The 11,592-nt window shown below is 39.9% G+C and overlaps 1 protein-coding gene across 6 annotated transcripts in view; it reads right to left on the bottom strand.

Moving 5' to 3' along the window:
• The window catches only part of LOC113545782 (RAS guanyl-releasing protein 2), a 41,680-nt gene extending 35,854 nt beyond the window's left edge, over positions 1-5,826 (bottom strand). For 4 of the 6 annotated variants that reach the window (XM_053231057.1, XM_053231056.1, XM_026945368.3 and 1 more), the window contains exon 1: positions 5,539-5,826. The gene's annotated coding sequence lies outside the window, so the exon portion shown is untranslated. Of the gene's footprint in view, positions 1-929; positions 1,059-4,136; positions 5,510-5,538 lie in introns of those variants that run through there. The other 2 variants (XM_034301316.2, XM_026945369.3) reach the window with 2 other exon arrangements.
• Between the last annotated feature and the right edge of the window lie 5,766 nt (positions 5,827-11,592).

Here is an 11,592-nt window from a genome sequence, read left to right as displayed (position 1 = left end):
TGGGAAGCTATTTTGAGATGAATTTTTAAGCAGCAGGCTTATGACATATACAATGACGTCTTATTAAATAGCATATTTTTTTTTTCCACTGCTGTACAATTTATATCAACTATTTCTTGAGGAAACGATGGCATAGGAGACACATGCCACAATGAATTAAAATAAAATGAAGAAAATAATGAAGAAAATGCTGACATGAATAGATCACATGCACGTACAACTGATAAAATAAAGTAAATGATAAAATACTGTAAAATAAAAACGTTAAGAAAATCATGGCACATGAATAGATGTCATTCATGTTCAAAATAAAATAAAATAATATTTCAGAAATTGGGAAAATGATGATAGATGACATTTATCTGCAATATAAAATAAAAATGTTGAGAAGAGTACAACACACACAAAAGTTTTGGCGCCCCAGTCAACAACCCTTTTTGATATATTTGCTGAACAGAAACTTTTTGGACAAAAGTTTGGACCTCATTTCAGTACCACGTAAAAGCGCAACACCTCTCCCTTTTTTCTTTTTGCTAACGCACTAACATTAGTTGTTAGCTTGCTAACATCAGCCGTTATGTGCTTTACTGCTATCCCGCAGTGCTGTGGCTGTGAATCTCCAATCCAACTGCCCAGTTCCACAGTTTGACTGCATTCAATTAGAAAGCACCACAATGCCAATAATATCACGCTAGCCAGCTAAAACTACCACGGTAGCTGAAAATACAAGGTCTTATTGAAGGAGAAGGCTTCTCTGTACTATAATCAATCAGCAAACTACTTGTGCAGGTCAGCAGAGTGAGTTTACAAGCTGCCTGCGGGTCTGTGTGTGTGTTTCTGATCCCGTTAGCTTGCAATAAAATGCTTATTTTATATAGAGAATATAAATATATTCTCTATATATTCCCTTTATTCCCTATATATAGTACCTCAATTGCTGTTTTCATGGTGGTGGTGGAGAACACTGTCTAACACTTCACAGGGGTTGATCCTCATCAAAGCCATTTACTGAGCCCTCATGCCCTGTGGATGGGGTGGAGTCATCCTGGAAAAGAACACTACCACCAGGAGAGAAATATTTCACCATATCATCATAGTATTCACCATAGTGATCAGTCATAATTGTATACTGTATTGCATACTGTATTGATTTACAGTAACACCTTTCTCTACAAGCAGAACCAAAGAAAGCCAGTAAAAGGTCTCTCAAAGTGTAACAGAGACCATCCATCCATTTTCCGTACTGATAATCCTACACAGGGTCGCAGGTTAGCTTGGAGTCTATCCCAGGGAACTCGGGGCACACCCTGGGCGGGGTGCCAACCCATTGCAGGGCACAATCACGTACCCTTTGACACACTAGGGACAATCTGGAAATGCCAATCAGCCTACAAAGCATATCTTTGGACTGGAGGAGAAAACCGGAGTACCCGGAGGAAACCCCCAAAGCGTGGAGAGAACATGGAAGCTCCGTGCACACAGGGCAGAGGCGGTATTCAAACCCCCAACCACAGAGGTGCGAGGTAAACGTGTTACCCACTAAGCCACCATGCACCCAACAGAGACACCAGTTATTTGTTTAATTTGTCACCCACCTATAAGTCTCAATCTTGTTTCTCTCTCAGAAACTAACCAACCGTTTGCAAGAACACTCATATGACGACATCTCCAGTCTTTCGAAGACTCACTAAATCACACGTTCCAACCACATTCAATCTGTGCAATGAAGCTTGCAGTAATTACTTTCCTTTGTTAGCAGACTAGTCTGTCTGTCTGTCTCTGTGTGTGACTCCCTCTATTACAGGTTTCTGGGATTGATTTTTTTCCCTTTCTGCCTCATTCTCCCTCCTGGACCAGATCAGTTTGCTGAGCATGGGTGAGTCGTTGAAATTAACTGAGAAACGAGATTCTACAAATTGTTGGAGAATGGTTTTTGTGTGGCTTGCACTGGAGTATAAGTAAAGCAAAGAAGCATGAAAATTGTTTATAACCTTGCCCGAGAGGACACACCGTGCCATTCATTTCATCCATGACCGAGCAATGGACTGATTGATTAGTTTATATAAGATCATGCTCAGCTCTATAGGAGAATATGAACTTCATTGGTCCAAAGATGTGCAATGGAAAGGTCCAGTGTCATGACCATTCTCAAATCTGGGGGAAAAAAAGCAACAATACAATCTAACAAATAAAACTAAATGACCAATAGCAGAGTTTATGGGGTTTTATATGTTCAATATGGGAAAGACACTGTATCACTCTACATTCACAAATTTTCACAACACACTAGGTCTAGTTGTGACCTTGAGTGTGACTTCATAAGTGTTCACCAGTTGCTATAAAACCCCTAAATTAGTTCCGGTGAGATATTTGAATGGAGTCAACCTATGTGCAATTAAAGTGTCACATTATCTCAATTTAAGTACACCTGTTACTGAAAGACCCCAGAGTTTGTTACAGAACATGCCTGAACACATTGCATCATGAAGAACAATGAGATATCAACACAAATCCAGGACAAAGTTCTGGAAAAGTATCATCAATCAGGGTTTAGTTGTAAAAAAAATTCCAATCTTTAAAAAGTCTTCAGAGCAACATTAAATCCATTACTACTGAGACTCTGACTAGAGGAAGCCATCCACCAAAAAATCAGTGACTGGGTTATTTTGAGCTATCTTGTGTAGATTTATATTACCTGGTCAAATGTATGTGGACACTCCTTTTAATGATTTCTGCCTTCTGCTATTTCTGCCACACTAGCTGATACAATCAAGTATACAGCCATGCAATCTCCAGAGAAAAACATTGCCAGTAGAATGGGTCATGCTGAACAGCTCAGTGACTGTCATAGAATGCCACTTCTGCACCAATGCAGTTTGTCAAATTTTCTGCCCAGCTAGAGCTGCCTTGGTAAACTTTAAGTGCTATTATTCTGAAGTGGAAGCGTCTAGGAGCAACAGCACCTCAGCCACAAAGCGCTAGACCATGCGAGTTCACATAGCGTTGAGTGCTTAGCACATAAAAAGCACACAGCACATAAAAAATTGCCTGTACTCTGTTCCAACACTCACTACTGAGTTCCCAACTGCCTCTGGAAGCAAGGTCAGCACTAGAAGTTTATGACATGGGTTTCCATGGCCAAGACTAAGAGCACTATGCGCAATACTAAGTGTTGGCTGGAACGGTGTAAAGCACATTGCCACTGGACTCTGGAGTAGTGGAAATGTGTTCTCGGGAGTGACTCACACTTGACTATCTGGGACTGAAGAACGCGTCTGGGATTTGGCAGATCCCAAAAGAGCGCCTCCCTGAATGAATACAGCCAACTGTAAAGTTAGGTGGAGGATGAATAATGGTTTGGAATAATATTCTAAACAATTGCATGCTTCCAATTTTGTGGCAACAGTTTGGGGAGGACCTGGGGAAGGCCATTCCTGTTCCAGGATGGAATGCCCCTGTGCACAATCCATAAAGACATGGATTGCCAAGGCTGGTGTGGAAGAACTTGAGTGGTCCGCAAAGATCCCTGAGCTCAACCCCACTGAACACCTTTGGGATACATTGTAATGCCAACTAAATGCCAGGCCATCTCACGTGACATCAGTGCCTGACCTTGCTAAATCTCTTGTGGTTTAATTTAGCAATTCCCCCAAGCCACTTTCCAAAATCTTGTCGAAGCCTTCCCAAAAGACTGGAGACTGATATAGCGAACCAACTCTCATGTTTTTTTGCATGGGATGCTCAGGTGGCCATACTTTTGGCCATATAGCAGCTGACATACAGTACAAATCCCAGTTAAGTCCATTTCAGTTCCAGGTTGTAGCACTACAAAATGTGGAGTTCCAGGGAAGTGAATACTCACACAAGGCACTATATTGGTCATGTCTAACACATAATTGGTGTTAATGCACCATTTTGGAAACAGAGAACTATACAAGCTCAATTCTGAACAGCTTCTGAAACATTTTAACATTACCCAGATATTCCCCATTTACTTACATTTTCTTATCATACAAAAAAGAAAACACTCTTAACACACTCCAACTGGCGTCATAGCAGTGTATAAAAGCCACAGAAAATAAGAGCTTTAAAAAGGTCAAAACACAGCCTCAATAAATCATTATGAAAAGTCTCACTCTGAGGTCAAGGGTCAAACTCCAGTGAAGGGAGATTTCCTCTTTCTCTTGATCCCAGGCTTTCAGAGAATTTACCGCAGTCCTAAATCTCAGCTGAAGAAAATAAAGATTCTCAGTGCTGAGGTTTACAGAAAGGAGGAAGTGTGTTTGTGTGTTGTGAAGGTGTGTTACACTGGGAGGATGAGATAAGAATAGAGTCAGGCTTAGGCTTGTCCCCTGCTGTTGACCTCATGACTTGATGAGACATGGAGGCAGTTCAGTAACACTAAAGGACGGGTCAATATTGAAAAGAATTTACAGGAATCCAAATGTGCAAAAGTCTGTATCCCCCACAGTACCACAGTTTCACCACAGCTTTAAATAACCTCTTAGGTAAATGTATGCAGTTACATTTGGTTTTATCCGATTTGACTCAAAGTTATGAAGCGGAACTGATCACGCACACATGCACAGATGTATACATACACACACATACACACACACACTCTCTCACACACACATACACATGCAACCTTGCCTATCCAGCCCTAAAAAGTGAGGAAGCATGACAGTTAGAATGTGTTTCACTCTGTAGAGGAAGTGAGAGACTCCAGATGCACTATAATGAGATCAGCACAATCAATGCACAACAGAACAAGTCTCTCTTGATGCTCTCGTCCCAGCATTGAAACTCTACACCGCAGTTCTTCTCAGTCCAGACCCAGCTGTCCTTTTTCCTCACTCCAAAGAGGACAGGTGTGGAAGAACACAACACAGCTGCTTGGGTCTATTATCCGAGTGCCAGAATGAAAAATGTCTGAAGTGTCAGAGACTGAACTGCTCCAGGCTGTTGCTTGATGGCTGCAGGGATTTTTTTTTTTTTTTTTTTTTTTTGAGACACAGATGGTTCACAGTTCAGCATCACCTTTGTGGATTTTTTGGTTCCACACAAGCTTTGGCAGATGTGCAACCAGTGGTTTTGGGTGTGAAACTGACAAAAATAAGAAACAGCCCTCAGCTATTTAAAAAATAACTCACTAAGCAAGTTTCAACATGAAGGCATATCAGTGCGTATGCAAGTCTGGGTATGACTGATAAATCTCTAATTGCAACAACACTGGTCTCAAATGAGCACTATTTCAGAGTGTTTATTCAATACAGCTTATTTCGAGTTAATTCAGCACTGGAGATTTTGGTTGTGCACAAATGCTGCATCGTGGTGCAATTAAACACCATGCACCATGAGCAGCATCTTACAAGTTGCATACCTCACGAGCATCATCATCATCTACAGGTTTCATTAGCAAGCAACACACATGTATGCTGAAAGGAATTTCATGCATTTATTAATGTTGTGCAATTAATTAAGGCGATGCATGCATGCGCGCGCCGCCGCGCGCGCGCCTCCGGCGTTCGCTCTTACCTCCAAAGTTTGGAGAAGCCAGTTACAGCACGAATCTCGTGCACTGAAAAACTCCTGAGATCAACAGTGTATTAAAAACAAAAAACGCTTTATAAACCGTGTAAGACAACTCCAGCCTTCCTCATTGCCTCTGTTTGGAGTAAAATCGCGGATCTTCTACAGAACTGTTCTAGTGATGGAGTTTGGAGTGACGTGACACGCGCGCGTCCAGCCGTGTCCCTCACTCCACACTGCTCGTGCCTGTTGCTGCTGCGGGTTTTTGAAGCCTGTGCGTGCGTTTGTCCTCCGCAGTGCCGCTGCACTTCTCTGGTCCGCCTGCAGGGGTCGCCAAAAACACAGCGCCGCCGCTGGATGTTCAGGGTTGCCAGATTGGGCGACTGAATTGGAAATGAAAGAAGCTAAAAGGCAGTAATGGTTATGATAACTACTGTATGAGACAGGGATCTGATTGGTCCGAAAGGTGTTGATTAATTTTCTATAACAGCAGCTCTGACAATTATACAGTTCCTGCTGTAATAATAATAATAATAATAATAACAATAATAATAATAATAATAACAGTTCCTGCTGTAATAATACTAATAATAATAATAATATGTACCACAGGTTTATACTAATTTGCTTGTTCTAGTGTGTTATCTCTTCTAAGTCACTCACAGGATGCTCAAAATTTTCTAAAGCTAATAACAAGCAATTAAAAAAAAAGCATAAAAATATATAATTGTTGATATCATAACCTTTCTGTAAGGAGACTTTTAACATTTATGGAAGGAGTCTCCAGTTTCAACTTTAGGTCTTTGCTTTTGTAGCAGTCAGTAAGTTTTCCACCCTGGGAAAGTCTTCAGGACAGAGGTTTTTTTTTATCTTATAAACTTAATGAAAGAGTTTTAAAAAAAAAAAAAAAAAAAAGAGGCTGTTGAGGGAACGACTGCTATAACGTAAGTAAAACCAGGAACTAACTTACCTTATGGACATTCCACAATATTAAATATAGCCAAAAAAAGTTTTTAAAAAGTCAATCACTAATACATTTTAAAATGTCATTGTTGCCAAATTGCTGTGGTATAAAAGGGGGACGTGCTGTTACAGGAAAATTACGCTGGGATGCATCATATCGTGATGATTATGTAATGATTAATATTCTACAACAGCAGTTGTGACAATAATTCCGGCTGTAATTCTAGTAATTGGTGTTAATAAATGTACTTGTTCTAATATGTTAATACCAATGCAACAATATATTTACTGCTAAGTGAAAAAGTTTGCAGCACATGTGGTTTCTGGGTGAAACAATTCAAGCATAAGACAAAATCAATAGCAAACCAGAAGTCAGTGTTTTGTCATGACCATCTTTAGACATTATCTGAAGCAGGCAGTGGAGGAACTCTAAAGTCATAACAAATCTATCAGGTGGAATTGGGTGAGCAATAAAACTGAGAAGATGGCTGGGGTAGTTCTACAAGGAAATATCAGACACATACATTGTTAGAGAAGGAGATTGCATGTTTGAATCACAACATTCTCCATACCTGGAAATCCAGGAGAGCGGAATTACTGTCTCCACTGTCAGTTGAAGTGATACTAGATAATTGTGTGTATCTGTGACCGCATTTATGTGGAAAACGGTAGATAGCGCCATTCTCCAAGTGTGTTCAGCTGACTGTTATGTAGCATGAGCAGCAGTTAGATGCAGATGTCATTGCAATCTGGCAACCCTGCAGTGTGGTCCCTCTCCAAACATCTGGGCAGGCATGTACAGATATGTTAGCGATACCCAGAAAAGCATGTGGGAGTGTTTCAGATTAGATTAGCTCTGAAAGGCAAGAGGAAGGAAGAATTGTTTTAACATGCCTTTTTCCATATTTACAATGTTCTGTATAGAAAGTACAGCATCTGTGCCTGTCGGAAGCACCGGTACCATCCTCTCTTCCTTCCTTACAGTATTACAGTTAATATCCCTTTTGAAAAAAAAAAAAAAAACAATGCCTGGTCTGGTTTGATGGTTGTAGCGTTTTGGACACTTGGTCAATTCAGTTCAATTCAATTTGGTTTATATAGCCATTTTAACAATGGACATTGTCAACTTGTTGAGATTACTTGGAGAAGAACCCTTAAGAGGATCCAGACTATAAAGGGAACTCATCCTCTTCTGGGTGACACCGCGATTATAACTCTACAACTGTATGCTACAAGGTGAAGCAGCACTACCGAGTGTGTTGAAAGGAACTTGAGAATGAGCATTAATAGAACTTTAAGTCTCATTGTATCAGACTGAAGTTATCAATTGTTCAGTGACTTGAGCGTAAACTATTCTTAGCAGTTGCTGTCTTCAGGGTATCCATGTGGGGTCATCGTCTTACAGGCTGGTTCTAACTGGTCAGGATACTTCTAGCTGGTGAGGCTGGTTCTAGCTTGTCAGGCTGGTTCGAGCTGACCAGGTTATTTCTAGCTTCTCAGGCTGGTTCTAGCTTGCTAGGATACTTCTAGCTGACCAGTCTACTTCTAGTTGATCAGGGTGGTTCGGTCTGTTCAGGCTTTTTTGGATTGATGATTTTACAGGGGTTTGGACACTTGACAGGCTGGTTCTAGCTGGATGGGATGACCAACCTGGTTGGTCAGGCTGGTGCTAGATCATCTGGTCAGTTCTAGCACAACAGGCTGCTTCTAGGTGGTCATGATGGCTCTAGCTGAAGGATCAACTGATCCCTTTTCGGCTTGCTGGCAAAATATCCAACCAACTAGACCAGCCAGCTAGATCAGGGTGGGAGATGAGCTAAACTATCTTAAACCAGCTAAGGTCAGCAAACCATTTTATGCTGGCCTAAGCTTTTTTTTTCTTTTTTTTTAAGAAATATTTGGCAATGTGAAGTATAAAATGTGCAGTTCTTTGTTTTGGAGCTCTGTTTAGTTCACAGATTCAGTCACATATTTGGCATTCAGTTGTTTATAGACCAAATGAAGCAGATGTCACTATTAGCCGATTACAATGTACAGAACTTTAACAATCGTGCATTGGCCCTATTTAACCACTAGATGCTGCCAGAAATCTGTGCTTAAAAATGATATTCATCAGCTGCTGTATGATGGCCATTAAAGGAATCTTATTATTGGAAACCCTAAACAAATAAAAACAAATATTATTTATTACATATTAAATACACTATTTAACAATTAACATTATTTATCAGTAGCACATGAAGGTCTGGAAACCTGACATTCCTTATTGTATACTATTTATTCATGATGTTTTGCCATTCATATTGTTTTTCTCTGCTGGTTGATGTATTATGTATAAGAGATTATTATTTTAGCCCTGTTTACATATCTGGTATTTATACATTGTATGTAGGATATTTTATGCTGTATTTTGTATATATTATTTCCATCTCTTTAAACAGGTTCTTGACCATACCTTGATATCATTACGGAATACCCATGAGAGTCACGAGCCTTCGAATTGTAGGTTTATTCCTAAACCAGCACATTTGTCAGAAGTCTGTATTCCAGAAGATGAGCTAACTCAGTAAGTCAAGCCCAGTTAATTGCCTTCAATCTCTCTTCCACCAAATAATTTATTCTATAAGATACTCTCGGTTACTACGGCAACATGCGCTTTAAGATAGACCTGAGATCTGGGTAACACACTGTACTGTTGATTTTCAGGTGCTCTTATGAGCTTCTAATCACCAGTCTTGCAGGGACCAGTCTGATTTTGTGGATAGATAGTCTATTCAGTCTTACATGACTATAACATACTGTATACCATGTACTGTGTCTATTAATATGACTGATGCATTATGAAATATTACATTGAATATATGCAATGTAAGATGTACACCATTATGTAATGTGTTGTGCTTCTGAGAGCCCATGAAGGTTACCTTCAGGGTAGACCCCATCATCCCTGCCCATCCAGCTGGTGGGAGGGAAAAAGGGTTTATGTTAATACATTACGATTAAGATGTTATTTAGGGAAGAAAAAAGTCTGATAGATATGTAGCAAGGTCTAAATTCTCTTCATAATCCACCTTCCCTATTTCCTCATGTACGTTTTCCTAATTTGGAGTTCCTAAAGCATACAGTCTAACTGCATTTATACAAGGTACAGGCAGATGCACAGAGATGTCATAGTTCAGGAGAGGTCATTTTGAGGTCATTATTCTCCCTAGATTATACAGACATAAGATTTTCTGCTATTACAAATGCAAATGAATTCATTTACTTGTAAAACGCTTTCCCCCTAGTAGTCAAATCACTCCTATGCCAATGGTCATACATCGTAATTGACTCTAAGCTTATGGCACTCATCATTTCTTTAATTGGGCTTCTTCGCGTCTTAGCTTCTCCCTCTGATGATGCGAGGACAAGAAATTTATTTTATTTTATTTTATTTAATGAATTGACAGACAAAATAGTCAGGAAGGCAAATAAAACAACAGTAGTAACAGAAATGAAATTACACAACATTTCTTTCTTTTGTTCTTTAATTCTTTATTTATTTATTTATTTTTCATTTCTAGGTGTAGATATATTATTCACCCATCAAAATTCTGAGATTTAGATTTAGAATGTTTGATGAGTGTGTCTTCCAAATGATATAAATGATATAAATTATATTCTTATGTAAATGTAATTATATTCTTATATAAATTATGTTCTTTGTGTCCTTCAATGATTTATGCACATCTGCAAAAAAAGTAGCTAGTAAATTCATAGTAAAAAAGAAAGAAAAATACAGTAGATGTTTAATGTTATAACATATTCTAAAGAGAAGTAAGACACACAACTCACAAGTTACTACACACAGGTTATAACTGATGAGCATATTTACTCCACAGTGGGATTACAAACTGAATTAACAATCAAGGAAAATATTATTACACGTGTAAATGTAAATTTCAGCCCCTTCAGAAACAATCCAAAAAAAAGTGTGTAATAAACTTAATTATTATACTGCCACGTTATTATATACATCCGCAAAGAATCCTATGTTCGATCTTTTAAAAATGCAGACTATGAAAAGTCTGAGACAAAATAATCAAGAAGGTGTTTATTTAGTTATTAGAGCACTAGAGGGCACAATTACACCAATCAATAATAATATTAAAACCACCTGCCTAATTTCTGCTGTATTATACAGTATTACAGTATTAGGAATACTCTTGCCATGAAGGGGTGTATTTGGTCTGCAACAATGTTTAAGTAGGTGATACGTGTCAAAGTAACATCCACATGAATGCCAGGACCCAAGGTTTCCCAGCAGAACATTGCCCAGAGCATCACACTGCCTCCGCCAGCTTGCCTTCTTCCCTTAGTGCATCCTGGTGCCATGATGTAAAAATGTGATTCATCAGACCAGGCCACCTTCTTCCACTGCTCCATGGTCCATGGTTCTGATGCTCACGTGCCCATTGTAGGTGCTTTCAGTGGAGGACAGGGGTCAGCATGGGCTCTCTGACTGGTCTGCTGCTATGCAGCAAGCTGTGATGCACTGTGTGTTCTAACACCTTTCTATCAGAGCCAGCTTTAACTTTTTCAACAGTTTGTGCTACAGTAGCTCTTCTGTGCGGTCAGACCAGACGGGCTAGCCTTCACTCCCCACCCTCATCAGTGAGCCTTGAGCACCCATGACACTGTCGCTGGTTCACCGGTTGTCCTTCCTTGGACCACTTTTGGTAGGTACGAACCACTGCATACAGGGAACACCCCACAACACCTGCTGTTTTGGAGATGCTCTGACCCAGTCGTCTAGCCATCACAATTTGGTCCTTGTCAAAGTCATTCAGATCCTTACGCTTGCCCGCTTCCAACACATCAACTTCGAGAGCTGACTGAATAATATATCCCACTCCTTGACAGGTGCCACTGTAACGAGATAATCAATGTTCACTTCACTGAACCTGTCAGTGGTTTTAATGTTATGGCTGATAGTGATACAGACCCTGACACTGATACTGATAGTGTCCACTAGAGGGAGCTGTGGGTGCATTCAAAACACAAATATAATCCAGACCAGCGCCGAAGAAGCTCTTTGTTCCCTGATTGGCTGTTGGG

This window comes from Pangasianodon hypophthalmus, chromosome 28 (genome assembly GCF_027358585.1).
Source record: "Pangasianodon hypophthalmus isolate fPanHyp1 chromosome 28, fPanHyp1.pri, whole genome shotgun sequence".
NCBI lineage: Eukaryota > Metazoa > Chordata > Actinopteri > Siluriformes > Pangasiidae > Pangasianodon > Pangasianodon hypophthalmus.
The sequence above is the reverse complement of the archived record's forward strand: the minus strand, read 5'-3'. Positions and strand labels throughout refer to the sequence as shown.